The 20,490-nt window shown below is 36.6% G+C and overlaps 1 pseudogene; it reads left to right on the top strand.

The window, feature by feature from the left end:
• The window catches only part of LOC141414725 (ribosomal protein eL22-like pseudogene), a 29,169-nt pseudogene extending 23,982 nt beyond the window's left edge, over window positions 1-5,187 (top strand).
• Window positions 5,188-20,490: the final 15,303 nt, after the last annotated feature.

Here is a 20,490-nt window from a genome sequence, read left to right as displayed (position 1 = left end):
CTTCTCCCTAAATATAAGTACTAACAATACCCACTCTTCTGGCAGTTGGAAGGTTCATTGAGAGACTCCAAATTTATACCACTGTTTGGTATACACTAAGTTAACACTCAGAAAATTTTAGAAATTATCTCTCTTCCTTAAGAATACATGCTTTTAAGATGGCAGACACCAATAGAAATAATACCAGACAGAAAGTCAAAATTCCTAAGTTGTACTTTCAGGTGTGTTACTAAATAGGTATTTTAACATAAGCATGTCACTTAATGTCTCAGTTTTTCTCTTTTAAATAAGAAGAATGTCCAGGTTATTTGTATTTTCACTTCCAGTTCTATGAGTCCTTATCTTATATCTTATTCAGGTCTCTATAACCTAATGCTCAATAATTTGCCCTGCACATAGAGTACAGAAAGTCAATTCCATAACTTCCCTCTGACACTTACTACTCTAATTATCTTAAGTCAGGAGAATTCACTCCTGGCATCTTTGCCATATGGTAAAGTGTGTAATTGGAAAGGCAGGTGAAGCCAAACAGGACTCAGATGCCCTATCAAACACCCCAGGGGCAGATATTATAGCCAGGAGTGTGGGATCCATGAACACATCTGCAGAGAGTATCAGTAACTCACAAAATCTACATCATTACCTCCTAGTAAAGTGCCTCGGGAATAAATAGCAGAATCCTAAACACAGAGGCCATGCAAGAATTATCTGATGCTTTGATTATTTATATAAAATGCTCATTCTCTGACCTTAAAGGACTGGATTTGAAAAGACTAGAAAAAAAAAGTATGATTCTTCCTTCAAGTAAAGAATTATATATTGTTTCTTGAAGGCCAGCACATACTAGATTCTCAATATATATATATGGTTAATGAATTAATCATTCTGCACCTTCTAACTCTATGTTCAAGAATTCAGGCTACTGGAATCTTGTGAGTTAATATTTATAGTTTCTTCTAGTGAACTTATGGTATACTATTATAATAATTTCCTCTCAATGAAGGAAGCTCTTCACCCTGTACCTATATCCCCTTTATATGTTCTGCTACTGTCTTTCCACCCCTTTCCTGAATCTGGACTGGTCTTACAACTTGCTTTGGCCTTTGTAATGTGATAGAGGTGACCCTGTGAAACAGGGTCCCCAAGACTCCAGCTACTATGGAAAATACTTAGGTTTTGTTAACCATGAGATACCAAGTAAGGAGGAAGTTTTCAGCTTTCCAACCATCTCAGCCAAAACTCCAAACCTGAGGGTGGGACCATGTTATAGTCTCCAGCAGCAGCAGACCCACCAGATGAACTCAACTTCACAAAAAAAGTCTGGGCAAGACTAGTAGGACTGCCCAGACAAATCACAGAATCATGAGAAATAGTAAAACTTCATTACTCTAAGACATGACCATTGGGATAGATTGTCACACTGTAATAATAAACAGCGATCCAAAACTAACTCTGGACCAGAATCAGAATAGTCACACAATAAGAACTTTTCTAAAAGTAAGATTATTCAGCAGTTCAGTGGGGGGAAGAAGGAGGAGAAGAAGAAAATATTACATAATGTGTATGACAAATGATAAAATAACATATCCAAACTATGTAGGAAATGCAATGTAGGAATCAAATGCCACATTGTTTGAGAGCCCTGTAGAGAAGTTTCTAAACTGTACTTTATTAAAATAATCAATTATTAATATTGTAACTCACTGTATTAATTATCTACCGCTATATAACAAACCACTCAAAAACTTAGCAGTTAAAAGACAATAGTGATTTGTTGTCCTTGTAATCTCTGTGGATCATGTATATGGGAGAGGTTTGGTTCAGCTGTTGTGACTTTGAATCTCTCATGAAGTTGTTGTCAAGATGAAGGCCAGAGCCACAGTCAGCTGAAGGCTTGAGAGGGGCTGAAGCAAATACACTTCTAGGGTGTCTTACTCACATTGCTGGCAAGTTGGTTCCTCTCTACTATCTCTTTCCCTGCAGCTTTTTGTGTATTCTTTTTTTTTTTTTTAATTTATTTTATTTTTTTATTTTTTTATTTTTTTTCTTTTATTATTCATATGTGCATACAAGGCTTGGTTCATTTCTCCCCCCTGCCCCCACCCCCTCCCTTACCACCCACTCCACCCCCTCCCGCTCCCCCCCCCCTCAATACCCAGCAGAAACTATTTTCCCCTTATCTCTAATTTTGTTGTAGAGACAGTATAAGCATTAATAGGAAGGAACAAGGGGTTTTGCTGGTTGAGATAAGGATAGCTATACAGGGCATTGACTCACATTGATTTCCTGTGCGTGGGTGTTACCTTCTAGGTTAATTCTTTTTGATCTAACCTTTTCTCTAGTACCTGTTCCCCTTTTCCTATTGGCCTCAGTTGCTTTTAAGGTATCTGCTTTAGTTTCTCTGCATTAAGGGCAACAAATGCTAGCTAGTTTTTTAAGTGTCTTACCTATCCTCACCCCTCCCTTGTGTGCTCTCGCGTTTATCATGTGCTCATAGTCCAATCCACTTGTTGTGTTTGCCCTTGTGTATTCTTAAAACATGGTACACAGAACCAGAGACCAATGAGACCAAGGCAGAAGCTGAGCCACCTTTGTAATCTAACCTCAGAAGTCACACAGCATCACTTCTGTCCATATAATGAATGGGTACCCAGAGCAGCTCTGGCTCAAATAGTAGGGGACTACACAAGGGCAAAGATTACTGTGGGCCCTCCTGGAGTCTGCTTTCCACTATTCCTACTGACAAATGAATTTGAGACTTTATACTGAATGTATATGCAACAGGATTATTAAATATGATGTTAGAATGTGAAATCAGAAACCATAAAGAGACAAAAAGAAAGCTGATTCTGTCTGGGCCTTTGGGTAAACTATTAATTACACACTTACAATACCTTCACAAAAACTCTTCAAGGCAAGATATGTTTCAGAATTTAGAATTCAGAAGGTTCTAGAAAGGAAGGAGACACATACATCAGATATTTTATAACACTTTTCAGTAGGCTAGAAGAAGTAACTTTAAATCAATCACATTGTTATTTATGCAGCAAAATGTATGAATTTTCAAAATAAAATAAAGACTTTGAATCATCTCATCTATATAAGTCATATTTTGATAATTTTTTAAATCTGGACTTTCACAGCTTTTTGGATTTATGAATTGTAGATAAGAGATTATAAGCCTATACAAATTGTCAGCCCACAGGTTCAGAACCCGTGGCTATAGAATATCCTAAATTCATGCAACCATCACTATTTCTAGGCCTTGGTTCCTATCAAACCCCTCTACTTCTCAGTTTGTCCCACAATCATGAATTCTCAGTCTTATCCATTTATGTTTAAGATCTTCTGCTACCCTATTTCTCTACCATGGATTTTGAGTCACAGGATAGCTTTATGCTACCCTATTTTCCCAGCCTCTATTTTCAGGTTTGTAGACACCATTTTAGTACTGACAGTTTGTGGTAACTATTGCATTGTCTAAAAAAGTAGGTTACATAGATTTAGCTGTGTTTCCTAACAGTCAAGACAAAAAGCACAAAAGTTGTTTGAAAGAAACCAATGTTCACCTTACATCAAATTCTGGTAGGAATTTACTTAAATGTACTACTAAAAAGAATATACTTCTAATCTGAGAACAGAGGCATCCAAAGGAAGATGCAACCCACTTGAAAGTGGGTTTTTACAAAGTAAAAGAGCATTCACTTGTCTAAAATAAAATATGAAATTTCTAAGTAGGATTGAAAAACAAGAAATAGATTTGTTGGAAAATCTGCAACATGTAAAACAGAAGATTAATGAGAGCATATATAAATTAACAAGGACAAATGAATGGGAAATTCAAAGAAAATCCATATGCAGATTCCTGACTAAGAATGAGAGAAATATCATTTCAAAAAGTGAGATGCTGTTTTTTTAATTCATCACATGGGCAAAAATGCAAGTTTGGTAATATTAAGTTTTTACAAGAGTATAGGGAATAGTACTCTCCTATACTATTAGTGAAAGTATAAATGGTACAACATGTACTTTAGCAATATCTGTCCTAATGTTAAATACAAATACCCTTTAACTACTTCTAGGATTCTGTTGGCACATATGAACAAAGATACAAGTAATAGCATTTTCACTGCAGCATTGTTTGAAATAGTGAAAACTATAAAAACTAACTGTCCACCTACTTTTTAAAAATTATACTATAGCAAAGGAGTTTGCAATCCATTGCAATCCATTGGCCTTCAGTCACATGCGTCTTGTAGCTAATTTTTTACTGCCTGAAAGCTAAGGATTTTTTTTTGTGGTACTGGGACTTGAATTCAGGGCCTACCTATGCCTTAAGCCACTCCACCAGCCCTTTTTTGTGATGGGTATTTTCAAGATAGGGTCTTGTGGACTATGGCTTCCTTTGAACTGCTATTCTGATCTCTGCTTCCTGAGTAGCTAGGATTACAGGCGGGAGCCACCAGCACCCTGAGGTTTTGAAAGAATTGAGGAGGACAAATAAGAGAAGCAGAAGAAAAAAAAGAATACATGACAGAGACCTTATGTGTCTCAGTTCTAAAATATTTACTATCTAGCCCTTTGCAGAAAATGTTTGGTACAATCAAATTATGGAATGCTAATCAAACCTTCAAGCTGAAGAGGAAATAAGGGTAGCGATGGTTACAGCCTAGCAGTGGAAATGACAATTTACTCTATTCCTATCACCTTTCATGCTACTGTTCTAATATCCAATAGCAGTTTGATATATAAATCTACCAATGCCCCCAAAAAAGTTAATGAAGCTTTGAAAACATGAGGCTTGCTCTCTGATCAGAAGGACAGCTCTCAAGGTGGTGCCACAGAAAGGCAAAAAGCCTAAGAGGCTGATTTGGAAGTTTAATTTAGACCTTATTCATCCAACAGAAGATGGAAGTTTTGAATTTGAATATTTTGCACAATTTCCATGGGAGAAGGTTATAATCAATGGAAAAGCTAGAAACCTCAGGAACATTGTTCACATTGAATACTTCAAAAACAGTTTCTGAGAAACTGTTGTCTACAAGGTATTTGAAATATCTTACCAATAAACTTATTGAAACAAATAATCCTCATGATTGGTGTCATGTGATAGCATCTGACAAAGAAAGTTATGTACTTCATTACTTCCAGATTAAAGCGGAAGATGAATTGGAGTATGAAGACTAGGTGAAGTCTCCCCTTATAAAGCTTTGCTTATTAATAAGACAAGTGAAGTATATATGAGAAAAAAAAAACATTTAAAATGTACTTTCAGTTTACTGATAAAAAAAAACACTGAACTAAGCTGGATGCAGTGAGTATGCCTATAATCCCAGCACTTGAGAGGCTGAGGTAGGATTGTAGGTTTGAGGCCAGCCAAGGCTACATAATGAGACCATGTCCCAAAGCAAAACCAAAACCATTTGAACTACAAAATAAATAAAAGTAAAACCTGGGTTTCATTTAAAAATAGAAGCAATAAAACACTAATATAAAGTGGCTGTCTAAACTGGGTGCAGTGGGACACACCTGAAGACCCAACTAATCAGGGGGGGCTAAGGCAGAAAGATTGGTTAAGACCAAGAATCTGAGGCCAACCTAGGCAAGAACAACAAAAAAGTGTCTATCTATACTTATCATTATCACTGGCAAGTGGTTATCTAATTCTTGAAATAACTAATATTGATATTACAAAATCATAGCTTCACAGGATTGAGAAAGTCCAGAAATTCATCTAGTCTAGGTGCTAACCTGATCCATAAATTTCATAGAGACCCTATTGACTGGCTGTCAAGAACTTGCAGTGATGAGAACTGCTGCAGTTAAGATGCTGAGTGTCCCCCCGAAGGTCCATGTGTTAAAGTCTTAGTTCCAGGGCTGGCACTGTTCTTAGTAAGTACAATGCTTAGAAGGTGCTATTAGGAGATCCTTGGATCATTAGGCATTCCCTTTGAAGGATTGTGGGACATAAGCTGTTCTGCATATACACACACAGATCCTTTTGCCATGATGTGACTGCAGCCTGAAGGGCCTTCACTGGAATTGAGCCATCGCAGGCACATGGCCTTAAAACTCCAAAAGTGTGATTTTTTTTTTTTCATTTTTCTTTTATTATTCATATGTGCATACAAGGCTTGGGTCATTTCTCCCCCCTGCCCCCACCCCCTCCCTTACCGCCCACTCTGCCACCTCCCTCTCCCCCGCCAATACCCCGCAGAAACTATTTTGCCCTTATTTCTAATTTTGTTGTAGAGAGAGTATAAGCAATAATAATAAGGAACAAGGGTTTTCCTGGTTGAGATAAGGATAGCTATACAGGGCATTGACTCACATTGATTTCCTGTGCGTGGGTGTTACCTTCTAGGTTAATTCTTTTTGATATAACCTTTTCTCTAGTACATGTTCCCCTTTTCCTATTGGCCTCAGTTGCTTTAAGGTATCTGCTTTAGTTTCTCTGCATTAAGGGCAACAAATGCTAGCTAGTTTTTTAGGTGTCTTACCTATCCTCACCCCTCCCTTGTGTGCTCTCGCTTTTATCATGTGCTCATAGTCTAATCCCATTGTTGTGTTTGCCCTTGATCTAATGTCCACATATGAGGGAGAACATATGATTTTTCGTCTTTTGGGCCAGGCTAACCTCACTCAGAATGATGTTCTCCAATTCCATCCATTTACCAGTGAATGATAACATTTCGTTCTTCTTCATGGCTGCATAAAATTCCATTGTGTATAGATACCACATTTCCTTAATCCATTCATCAGTGGTGGGGCATCTTGGCTGTTTCCATAACTTGGCTATTGTGAATGGTGCTGCATAAACATGGGTGTGCAGGTGCCTCTGGAGTAACCTGTGTCACAGTCTTTTGGGTATATCCCCAAGAGTGGTATTGCTGGATCAAATGGTAGATCAATGTCTAGCTTTTTAAGTAGCCTCCAAATTTTTTTCCAGAGTGGTTGTACTGGTCTACATTCCCACCAACAGTATAAGAGGGTTCCTTTTTCCCCACATCCTCACCAACTCCTGTTGTTGGTGGTGTTGCTGATGATGGCTATTCTAACAGGGGTGAGGTGGAATCTTAGCGTGGTTTTAATTTGCATTTCCTTTATTGCTAGAGATGGTGAGCATTTTTTCATGTGTTTTTTGGCCATTTGAATTTCTTCTTTTGAGAAAGTTCTGTTTAGTTCACTTGCCCATTTCTTTATTGGTTCATTAGTTTTGGGAGAATTTAGTTTTTTAAGTTCCCTATATATTCTGGTTATCAGTCCTTTGTCTGATGTATAGTTGGCAAATATTTTCTCCCACTCTGTGGGTGTTCTCTTCAGTTTAGAGACCATTTCTTTTGATGAACAGAAGCTTTTTAGTTTTATGAGGTCCCATTTATCTATGCTATCTCTTAGTTGCTGTGCTGCTGGGGTTTCGTTGAGAAAGTTCTTACCTATACCTACTAACTCCAGAGTATTTCCTACTCTTTCTTGTATCAACTTAAGAGTTTGGGGTCTGATATTAAGATCCTTGATCCATTTTGAGTTAATCTTGGTATAGGGTGATATACATGGATCTAGTTTCAGTTTTTTGCAGACTGCTAACCAGTTTTCCCAGCAGTTTTTGTTGAAGAGGCTGCTATTTCTCCATCGTATATTTTTAGCTCCTTTGTCAAAGACAAGTTGCTTATAGTTGTGTGGCTTCATATCTGGATCCTCTATTCTGTTCCACTGGTCTTCATGTCTGTTTTTGTGCCAGTACCATGCTGTTTTTATTGTTATTGCTTTGTAATATAGTTTGAAGTCAGGTATTGTGATACCTCCTGCATTGTTCTTTTGACTGAGTATTGCCTTGGCTATTCGTGGCCTCTTGTGTTTCCATATAAATTTAACAGTAGATTTTTCAATCTCTTTAATGAATGTCATTGGAATTTTGATGGGAATTGCATTAAACATGTAGATTACTTTGGGGAGTATCGACATTTTTACTATGTTGATTCTACCAATCCATGAGCATGGGAGATCTCTCCACTTTCTATAGTCTTCCTCAATCTCTTTCTTCAGAAGTGTACAGTTTTCCTTGTAGAGGTCATTCACATCTTTTGTTAGGTTTACACCTAGGTATTTGATTTTGTTTGAGGCTATTGTAAATGGAATTGTTTTCATATATTCTTTTTCCGTTTGCTCATTGTTAGTGTATAGAAATGCTAATGATTTTTCTATGTTGATTTTATATCCTGCTACCTTGCTATAGCTATTGATGATGTCTAGAAGCTTCTGAGTAGAGTTTTTTGGGTCTTTAAGGTATAGGATCATGTCATCTGCAAATAGGGATATTTTGACAGTTTCTTTACCTATTTGTATTCCTTTTATTCCTTCTTCTTGCCTAATTGCTCTGGCTAGGAATTCCAGTACTATGTTGAATAGGAGTGGAGATAGTGGGCATCCTTGTCTGGTTCCTGATTTTAGAGGGAATGGTTTCAGTTTTTCTCCATTAAGTATAATGCTGGCTGTAGGTTTGTCATATATAGCTTTTATAATGTTGAGGAACTTTCCTTCTATTCCTAGTTTTCTTAGAGCTTTTATCATGAAATGGTGTTGGATCTTATCAAAGGCTTTTTCTGTATCTATTGAGATGATCAAGTGGTTTTTGTCTTTGCTTCTGTTAATGTGGTTTATTACGTTTATTGATTTTCATATGTTGCAAAAGTGTGATTTAAATAAATAAATGTGTATTACTTTGTAAGCTATCTTTTTCAGGGATTTCATTGTAATAACATAAAGCTGACTAATACAAAAACAGTTCCAGTATAAGTAACAGGGCCAGAATGCTGCATTAATTATATACTAGGCATAATCATGGTTTTGCAAAAAATCTTTTCACATTTAGTTTATTGAAAGATAAGACAACCAGCTACAAACACTTGGAGTGGAAACACAGTACGCTCTAAAAGAAAGCAGGAATAGCCATAGAAACTATTAAACTCAGAAAAATAGAATTTAAATCAAAAGCGGTAAAAAGAGATAAGAAAGGTCATTATATAATGATAAAGAGTCAATTCAGCAAGAGGAAATAACAATTTTAAATATATATGCACCCAATGTAAACGCACCTAAGAGTATAAGCAAATAGTACCAAGCATAAAAGGAGAAATAGACACCAAAACAATAACAATAAGGGACTTGAACACCCCACTTTCAATAATGAACAAATCAGCTAAACAGAAAATCATTAAGGAAGAAACAAGAGCTAAATTGCACCCTAGATCACATAGACCTAACAGGCATTCTGTTAGCTAGACAGAATAGGATGTTGAATAGAATATACATTCAGAATATACATTCTTCTCGAGAGCACAGGAATAGTCTCCAGGATAGATCATACAATAAGCCACAAAACAAGTCTCAATAAATTTTTAAAAATTGAAATCATATCAAGTACCTTTTCCAACTACAATGCAATAATACTAGAAATCAACAAGATGAAAAAGTTTGAAAACTATAAAAATGTGTGGAAATTAAGCAACCTACTCTTGAGCAACCAATGAATAAAAAGAAAAACCAAGAAGGAGATTGTAAAATGTCTTGAAACAATGAAAATGGAAATATACCAAAACCTGTGGGATACAGCAAAATCCCTTGGTATACTAAAGGGATGTTTATAGCAATCAATACTTACATCAAAAAAGCCAAAAGAACTCAAAGAACTGATTGCTGCATCTCCAAGAAATAGAAAAAAACAGAAATAAACCAAACTCCAAATTAGTAGAAGGAAAGAACTAATAAAGATTAAAACAGAAATAGTCTAAAAATTACAAAAGATCAATGAAATGAAGAGCTCGTTCTTCAAAAAGATAAACAAAACTGACACCTAGCTAAACTAAGAAAAAAAGAGTAAAGATTCAAATAAATAAGCTCAGAGATGAAAAGGGAAACATTACAATTGACGCTACTGAAATACATGGGATAATTTGAGATTATGAACAACCATTCACCAAGTTTAATAACCAAGAAGACATGGACACATTTCTGGATGCACACACCTTAATAAGATTGAATCATGAAGAAACAGAAAACCTGAATGGATCAAAATTGAGTACCAAGATTAAATCAATAATAAGAAGTCTCCCAATAATGAAAAGTCCAGGACCAAAGGACTTTACTGCTGAGTTCTAAGAAACACTTAAGAATAATTAATATCTATTCTTATTAAAGTATTACAAAAAGTAAAGAAGAGAGAATTCTTCCAAACTCATTTTATGAGGTCATTATTATCCTGATGCCAAAATCAGACAAGAATACAACAAAAGAAGAAAACTACAGGTCAATATATTTGATAAACCCAGATGCAAAAATCCTCAAAAACAACAAAAATACTAGCAAGCTGAATTCAACAGCACATTGAAAAGATTATTCACTACGATCAAGTTGGATTCATCCCAGGGATGCAAGGATGGTTCACACATAAATCAATAAACATGATGTAATGTAACAACAGAATGAAAGATAAAACCCATATGATCATTTCAATAACTGAAGAAAAAACATTTGATAATATTCCACATCCTTTCATTATAAAAATGCCAAACAAATTTGGTATAGATAATGTACTTCAACATAATAAAAGCCATATATAATATAGCAAACCTTCATGCTGAATGGGTAAAAGCTAAAATATTTTTCTCTAAGATCTAGAAAAAGGCAAGGATGTCCACTTTCACCACTTTTATTCAATACTGTACTAGAAGTCCTAGCCAGAGAAACTAGAACAGAAAGGAACAGAGGGCATCTAACTGGAAAACAGGGAGTCAAGTTGTCACTATTTGCAGATGAGACATAATCTTATACATAGAAACTCCCAAAGATTCCATAGAAAAAAATATTAGAACTAGTAAACAAATTTAGCACAGCAACAGTTTACAAAATCAACTAAGTAACACTGTTACACAAGAGTAGCCAATTATGTGGCACAGATCTCAGGAATGAAATCCCATTTACACTTATTTTATTTACATAAAATAAAATATCTAGCAATAAATTTAACCAAGGAAGTGAAAAATCTCTGCAATGAAAACTGTCAAACATCATTTAAAGAAATTAAAGAGAACACACAAAAAAATGGAAAGACCCTCTATAGTTACATATTAGAAGAATCAGTATTATTAAAATGTCCAAACTACTCAAAGCAATATGTAGATTCAAGGCAATCTCTATAAAAATACCTATGATGCTCTTCATGGAACTAGAAAAAAATCTATCTTAAAAAATGTATGGAACCACAAAAGAACCAAATAGCCAAAGCAATCTTGAGCAAAAAGAAAAAAGCAAGAAGCATGACACTACTTGACTTTAAAATATACTGCAAAGCTATCATAATCAAAGCAACATGGTATTGGCATAAAAAGACATATAGAACAATGGTACAAAACAGAGAGACTGTAAGTAAACTCACACATCTACAGCCAACTGATTTTCAACAAAGGTGCTAAGAACACACATTGGAAAAAGGACAGAGAAAGGACTTTTCAATAAATGATACTAGGAAAATTAGGTATCCACATACAGAATAATGAAATGAGACCCCTCTCTCACCAGTTCAAAAAAAAATAATAAAAAAAAAAAACAGAAATGGATCAAGGACTTAACTGTGACACCTGAAAGTTTGAAACTACTAGAAGGAAACACAGGAAGAATGCTTGAGGGCATTGATCTAGGCAAGAATTTTATAGATGAGACCACCCCCCCAAAGTATAAGAAACAAAAGCAAAAATGGACAAATTGGGTTTTACTAAACTAAAAAGCTTCTGATCAGCAAAGGAAATAATCAACATAGTAGAGAAACAACCTACAGAAAGGGAGAAAATATTTGCAAATTATATATTTAACAAGGGACTAATATCCAGAATATACAAGAAACTCTGAAAATTCAATACCAAAAACATTAATAATAACTAATAACCTGATTTTTAAAAAATTGTAAAAAGACTCAAACTTTTCTCAAAAGAAGACATACAATGCAAATGTGTATACACATATATAGAACATGTTTGCAAAAGTGGGATGTTTGAGGGAAGTGGGGGGAGGAGGAAGAGGAAAAGAGAATGATAAAGAATGAATAATATTGACATACATTGCATTTGTGTAGGAAGAAGGCATAATGAAGTGCACTGGGGAGGGGGGACAGCAAGATGGCAGATTGTTGACATCTCTATAGCCCAGCGGTGACTAACTACCCTGAAAAAGGAAGATCAGAGGACCTCAAAAGGCACCCATAGGGCCCCATAACCAGTGAAGTTATGAAGTCACCATGCAACTCCAGGCTCCAATGCTCAGTGCTCTCTTGGTGGTAAGTCCTGCTTCCAGACACACATAGGAACTCAGAGCTCCACACTCTCCCCTACTACATGACTTGTTACCTTCACCCTGAGATGCGTGCCTTTTGGGACCCATGGCTCCTGCTGCTCCACAGGCAACATAAGGCTGAACCAGCAGGCACAGTTCTCCCAAAAGCAGCACCACTGAACTGCACTCCCTGAAGCCCACGTAGGAAATGAGGCTCCAGAACTCCTGCTCCACAAGGGCTTGGTTCCCCCATGCTTGCCCTGATACTGCACTACCCTCCTGGAGCCCATGCCTGGAAAGCAGGCTCCAGAATTCCCGCTGCCCAAAGGCTTGTTTCCCCCACACCTGCAGCAGTTGCCGTGGCTCCAGGTTGCCCAATGCTAGCAAGCAAGCCTCAGGGCCCTTGCTACCTGCAGACATGGGTCTTCCATGCCTGCAGCAGCTGCCATAGCTCCTCATAGACCTGCCCTAACACAAATAAACCCCAAGGCCTCCATTGCCTTGTGGGCATCAGACAATTCAAGCCCGCAGGCTTTGCTGACCAACAGGTACCCTCCACTTGTACTTAGTGCCAGGAGCCTGTCCCCACACATCTAAGTGAGCCCCAGGCTCCAGGCTTTGTTATTCTGCTGGTTCCAGAAGGTTCCTTTCCCACAGAGCATGGAGGCCCAGCACTCTCCACTGTCCCTGACAGCAAGAGAGCCCTCCATCAAAGAGCAAGAACACTAGGTTCCCCACTGAGAGGAACACCAGAAGCCCTGCTCCCTCAAGGTGCACAGAAGCCCGGCACTTCACGCTGCACCTCCCTGAAGAAGAGTCATGTCTCTCCTGTCCGAGAGCTAGAATCCCATCTCCTCCACTAAGTGGCAATCCACTACTTTGCTGGTGCTAGGAGGCCTGCCTCCACAGTGCACAGAGACTCAGCACTCCCCACTAGGACTGCAGGAAACATCCTGCACACCATCAAAGAATAGGAACTCTAGCCTCCTTGCCGAGGGAAGAAAAGAAGTAATGGCACCACAACAAGAACTCTGCAAGGGGTAATATATCCAGCATACCCCTCTCTGAGAAGCACTGCTAGAGCTCTAGGAGAAAAAAACTCAAAACACCAACTGCAGCGGCACAAGGGCTTAAAACCCTAACCAAAAACAACTCCAGATGTATAAATCTCAACACAGAATGAAACAGCAAGACAACCACTCTCCATCAAAAGCCAGTTCCACCATTAAGGACCCAAACACCTGCATAGAGGAAGAGCTATCAAATAATGAATTCCAAAAAACAATAGTAAAAATAATTAACAACCTCAAAGAAGAAACACAAAAGTTAGTATTTGACTGCAAAGAGAACATGAATAAACAATTAAATGAGATCAAAGAGACTACAAACAAATAGATGAATGAAATTAAGAAGACTATCCAGGATATGAAAGAGGAAAACAATAAAGATAAGGAAACCCTGAAAAATAATCAATCTGAAATAAACAACTCAATGTCCAAATAAATATCTCAATTGGAAGCTTGGTGAGCAGAGTGGAGCAAGTTGAAAATAGAGTATCAGGAACAGAAGACAAAGTAGAGGAATTAGGCCAAACAGTAAAAGATCGTGAAAGAATGCTAAGAAAATATGAAGGGAACATGCAAGATATCTGGGACATCATGAAAAGACCAAACTACAAATCATGGGTGTAGAAGAAGGAGAGAAGGTACAAACTAAAGGCATTAACAACCTATTCAATAGAATAATAGCAGAAAATATCCCTAACCTTGAGAAAGAGAGAGTCACCCTGGTGTAGGAAGCTTACAGAACACCAAACTGTCAAGACCAAAACAAGAAACACCCCCAGACACATCATAATCAAAACACTCAGCACACAGAACAAAGAAATAATTCTGAAATCTGCAAAAGAGAAACAACAAATCACATATAAAGGCAAACCCATTAGAATAACAGATTTCTCTACGTAAACTCTAAATGCAAAAAGTTCATGGAAAGACATAACTCAGGCCCGAAAGAAAGCAATTGTCAACCTAAACTTGTCTACACAGCAAAATTAACCTTCCTAATTGAAGGAGAAATTAAAACCTTCCACAACAAGGAAAAACTAAGGGAATTTGCAACCACCAAGCCAGCACTACAGAAGATACTTAAAGGACTTTTATATATAGAAGAAGAAACTAGAGTGACACAGGGAGACTAAAGAAAGAATAAACCCTTTTGAGCAAGCAGACCAGTAAACAAGGGATAGGTAAAACTAAACAATAGGGGAACAAGAATGACTGGAAACAATAAGCACCTCTCAATATTAACACTGAATTTAAATTGCTTCCATGCCCCCAACCAAAAGACATAGAATAGCAAATTGGGTTAAAAAACAAGACCCAACCATATGTTGTTTACAAGAGACTTGTCTCACTGAAAAAAATAAACATTGGCTTAGAGTCAAAGGGTAGAAAAAAGTTTTCCAAGCAAATGGACCCCATAAACAGTGAAGAGTAGCTACACTCATATCTGACAAAGTAGACTTCAGACTAAAATCAATCACAACAGACAATGAAGGTCACTTCATATTAATGAAAGGAACAATTCATCAAGAGGAAATATCAATCCTTAACATATTTGCACCAAACACAGGGACACTCATCTACATTAAAAAAAGAAAAAAACTCTAATGGCCCTAAGAGCGCTGATAGACACTAACACAGTGATAGTGGAAAAACTGAATACCCCACTGTCACCAATAGGTAGGTTATCCAGACAAAAGATCAACAAAAAAACTTCAGAGTTACCCCACACATTAGACCAAATAGATATGGTTGATATCTACAGAGTATCTCACCCAACAACTAGGAAATAGACATTCTTTTTCTGAAGCTCATGGAACTTTCTCCAAAATAGATTACATTTTGTTTTCTGATTTGATAAATGAATATTATATACATGTATTATATCATTATACTTTATCCCATAAATATGTACAACTATTATGTCAATTAAAAATAAAAATTGTAAGTCAAATAGATTTTCTAAAATTAATAGCACTTCAAACCAGATAACAAAAAACTTATAAAATTGAAAAAAAGATAGATACATCAACCAACAACAAACTTCAATGGTCCTCTCCCAATAATTGATAGAACAAGTAGAAAAAAATAATTAAGGTTATAGAAGACATGCATTTTATGACACAAAGCAATTTTCAAGAAAATCAAAATAATCCCCTGCATCATGTCAGATCACAACGGAATAAAACTAGACCTCAACAACAAAAGAAACCCCAGAAAATATTCAAACACATGAAGAATGAACAACACACTGCTGAAAAACTAATGGGTAACCAAAGTAATAAGGGAAGAAATAAAAAAATTCCTAGAATCCAATGAAAATAAAAATACTACCTACCAGAATCTGTGGGACACAGCCAAGGCTGTGCTCAGAGGAAAGTTTATAAGTGTCTACATTACAAAAACAGAGACCTCTCAAATAAACAACCTAATGATGCACCTTAAGTTCCTAGAAAAACAAGAACAAACCAAACCCAAAACCAACAGACAGAGAGAAATAATAAAAATCAGGCCAAGATTAATGAGATTGAAACTAAACAAACTACACAAAGAATCAATGAAACAAAAAGTTGGTTCTTTATATCAAAAAGATTATTCACCACAACCAAGTAGGCTTCATCCCAGGAATGCAGGGGTGGTTCAAAATATGAAAAGCAATAAACGTAATAAACCACATTAACAGAAGCAAAGACAAAAACCACTTGATCATCTCAATAAATGCAGAAAAAGCCTTTGATAAGATCCAACACCATTTCATGATAAAAGCTCTAAGAAAACTAGGAATAGAAGGAAAGTTCCTCAACATTATAAAAGCTATATATGACAAACCTACAGCCAGCATTATACTTAATGGAGAAAAACTGAAACCATTCCCTCTAAAAGCAGGAACCAGACAAGGATGCCCACTATCTCCACTCCTATTCAACATAGTACTGGAATTCCTAGCCAGAGCAATTAGGCAAGAAGAAGGAATAGAAGGAATACAAATAGGTAAAGAAACTGTCAAAATATCCCTATTTGCAGACGACATGATCCTATACCTTAAAGACCCAAAAAACTCTACTCAGAAGCTTCTAGACATCATCAATAGCTATAGCAAGGTAGCAGGATATAAAATCAACATAGAAAAATCATTAGCATTTCTATACACTAACAATGAGCAAACGGAAAAAGAATATATGAAAACAATTCCATTTACAATAGCCTCAAAAAAAATTCAAATACCTAGGTGTAAACCTAACAAAAGATGTGAATGACCTCTACAAGGAAAACTATAAACTTCTGAAGAAAGAGATTGAGGAAGACTATAGAAAGTGGAGAGATCTCCCATGCTCATGGATTGGTAGAATCAACATAGTAAAAATGTCTATACTCCCAAAAGTAATCTACATGTTTAATGCAATTCCCATCAAAATTCCAATGACATACATTAAAGAGATTAAAAATCTACCGTTAAATTTATATGGAAACCCAAGAGGCCACGAATAGCCAAGGCAATACTCAGTCAAAAGAACAATGCAGGAGGTATCACAATACCTGACTTCAAAGTATATTACAAAGCAATAACAATAAAAACAGCATGGTACTGGCACAAAAACAGACATGAAGACCAGTGGAACAGAATAGAGGACCCAGATATGAAGCCACACAACTATAACCAACTTGTCTTTAACAAAGGAGCTAAAAATATACGATGGAGAAATAGCAGCCTCTTCAACAAAAACTGCTGGGAAAACTGGTTAGCAGTCTGCAAAAAACTGAAACTAGATCCATGTATATCACCCTATACCAAGATTAACTCAAAATGGATCAAGGATCTTAATATCAGACCCCAAACTCTAAAGTTGATACAGGAAAGAGTAGGAAATACTCTGGAGTTAGTAGGTACAGGTAAGAACTTTCTCAACAAAATACTGGCGAACAGAATTCAACAACACATCAAAAAGGTCATATACCATGACCAAGTTGGTTTCATTCCAGGGATTCAAGAATGATTCAACATATGTAAATCCATAAATATAATGCAGCATATAAACAGAAGCCAGGACAAAAACCACACGATCTTCTCAATAGATACAGGAAAAGCCTTTGACAAAATTCAACACCCTTTCATGATAAAAGCTCTGAAGAAACGAAGAACATAAGGAATGTTCCTCAACATAATAAAGGCTATATTTGACAAACCTAGAGCCAACATCATACTAAATAGAGAACAACTGAAACCGTTCCCCTTAAAGTCAGGAACAAGAAGGGCTGTCTGCTTTCTCCACTCCTATTCAATATAGTTTTAGAATTCCTAGCCAGAGCAATAAGACAAAAGAAAGAAATAAAAAGGATTTGAATAAGGAAGGAAGAAGTCAAACTATCCCTATTTGCAGATGACGTGACCCTTTACCTAAGAGACCCCAAAAACTCTACCAAAAAAAACTTCTAGAAATCATAAACTCTTTCAGCAAAGTAGCAGGATACAAAATTAACATTCAGAAATCAGTAGCTTTTCTATATACCAATAATGCACAGACTGAGCAAGAAATCAGGGAAATAATCCCATTTACAATAAGCCCCCAAAACAAAAAAAGTACTTTGGAATAAATTTAATGAAAGAAACCAAAGACGTTTTTAATGAAAACTATAAACCACTGAAGAGAGATATTGAAGAAGGCATCAGAAGATGGAAAGATCCTCCATGTTCGTGGGTTGGTAGAATAAACATTGGGAAAATGGCCACACTACCAAAAGCAATCTACATGTTCAGTGCAATCCCTATCAAAATTACAATGACATTCTGCACAAAAATAGAAAAACAATTGTAAAATATGTATGTAAACACAAAAGACCTTGAATAGCTAAAGCAATTCTAAGCAAAAAGTCCAATGCTGAAGGCATCACAATACCCAACCACAAACTATACTACAGAGCTGTAACAATAAAAACAGCATGGTATTGTCACAAAAACAGCCAGGAAGACCAATGGATCAGAATAGAAGATCCAGCCACAAACCCACACATCTATAGCCAACTGATCTTTGACAAAGGAGCCCAAAACACACGATGAAGAAAAGGCAGACTTTTCAACAAATGCTACTGGGAAAACTGAATAGCCACGTGCAGAAGACTGAAACTAGATCCCTGTCTTTCATCCTGTACCAAAATCAACTCAAAGTGGATCAAAGTGAATCAAAGATAAGGCCTGAAACTTTGAAACAACTCTAAGAAGCAGTAGAAAATACACTGGAACAGATGGGTGTAGGGAACAACTTCTAAACAGAATTCAAAAAGCTCAGCATCTAGGAGAAACAATGAACAAATGGGACTGTATCAAACTAAAGAGCTTCAGCACAGCAAAGGAAACAGTTAACAGACTCAAGAGACAGCCCACAGAATGGGAGAAAATCTTTACCACATGAATGGGCACATGAATTAAACGGAATTCTCAAAGGAAGAGGTACAAATGGCCAGTAAATACATGAAGAAGTGTTCAAAACAACAATTTGATTTCACCTCACCCCAGTTAGAATGGCCATAATCAAGGGTAATAACAATAACAAATACTGGTGACCATGTGGTGAAACAGGAACCCTTACACACTGCTGGTGGGAATGCAAATTAGTACAACTGCTATGGAAAGCAGTATGGAGATTCCTCAAAAAACTAGAGATAGAACTGCCATATGATCGAGTGATACTGCTCCTGGGCATCTACCCAAAAGAACATAAGTAGAAACATACAGTAGAAACAACTGTACACCGATGTTTATCACAGCCTTATTCATAATAGCCAAGCTCTGGAAACAGCCCAGATGCCCTACAACTGATAAATGGATCATGAAATTGTGCTACATATAAACAATGGAGTACTACTCAGCCATCAGGAATAATGACATGGGGTTTGAAGGTAAATGGATGCAATTGGAGGACATCACGCTAAGTGAAGTTAGCCAGGATCAGTAACATGAAAGATGCATGTTTTCCTCTTATATGTGGAAGATAGATCCAAAGATAAACATATACACAAAAACAAACATGATCATATACAAACTCAGTTGCAGAACATGCTTGTAACAGTGGAATTACCCTATGGAACTCACGGAAAAAGGGAAAGGAAAAGAGAACGATAGCGCATCAATAATATCAAATAAAATGTGAAGGTAGAGGACATAAGGACATGTATTGGAAACTGCTGAAAATGGGGGTGGGAGATAAAGGGGTAAGTAACAGTATTTGAAGGAATTGAACAGACCAAGTAAAGCATTCTCACAGTGGGCATACATTGAGACACTCTTTAAACATCAACTTAAATATTAATAATGAAAATCAGTACTAAAAATAGGCACAGTGTGCAGGGGAGGGGGGTACTAATGGGAGGCAGAAAAGTGAAAGAAGGAGATTAAGGTGATGGTATATGGTTGATGGACTTCATATACCTATATGAAACAGAACTAAAAAGCCTCTTAAAATTGCTTTAAGTGGGGTGAGGAGGTGGCTGAGGGGGAGAGACAATGGGGGCAATGTAAATAATGTGCAATGTAAGTCTAATCAGAATTGTCACTATGAATCCCCCCCATATAATGAACATATCCTAATAAAAATGTATAATAAAAAATGCACTGAAAGCTGTTAAATAATAGGGAGAAAGGGTAAGGAAGAGTAATAAAGGGAGGTAGACTGATTAAAGTATATATTCACAGGTGAAATACCATGGTGAAACCCCTTTGAACAATAAATTTGCATTTAAGTAACAAAGGACAGAAATGTAAAGCAGATCCTGTTAGGGAGAGGGCACTAGAGGGAGGGGGAGGGTAAATATAATAAATGTACTTTATATACTTGTGTGAAAATAGAATATTGAAACCTGTCTAAATCATTTTAAGTAAGGGGAGGGGGAGGAGGGAAAATGATGGTGAGGGTGACCTTAACCAAGGTACATTGTAAGCATATATGGAAATGTCACAATGAAACCCCCTATACAACTAATATATGCAAATAAAAGTGTTTTTTAAAAACACAAGAAAAAATAAGGCATACAAATTGCCAACAAGTATATGAAAAAGTTCAATGTCACTAATCATTAGAGAAATGCAAATCAAAACCACAGTGAGATA

Source organism: Castor canadensis, chromosome 12, assembly GCF_047511655.1.
Source record: "Castor canadensis chromosome 12, mCasCan1.hap1v2, whole genome shotgun sequence".
NCBI classification, from domain to species: Eukaryota; Metazoa; Chordata; class Mammalia; order Rodentia; family Castoridae; genus Castor; species Castor canadensis.
The sequence above is the reverse complement of the archived record's forward strand: the minus strand, read 5'-3'. Positions and strand labels throughout refer to the sequence as shown.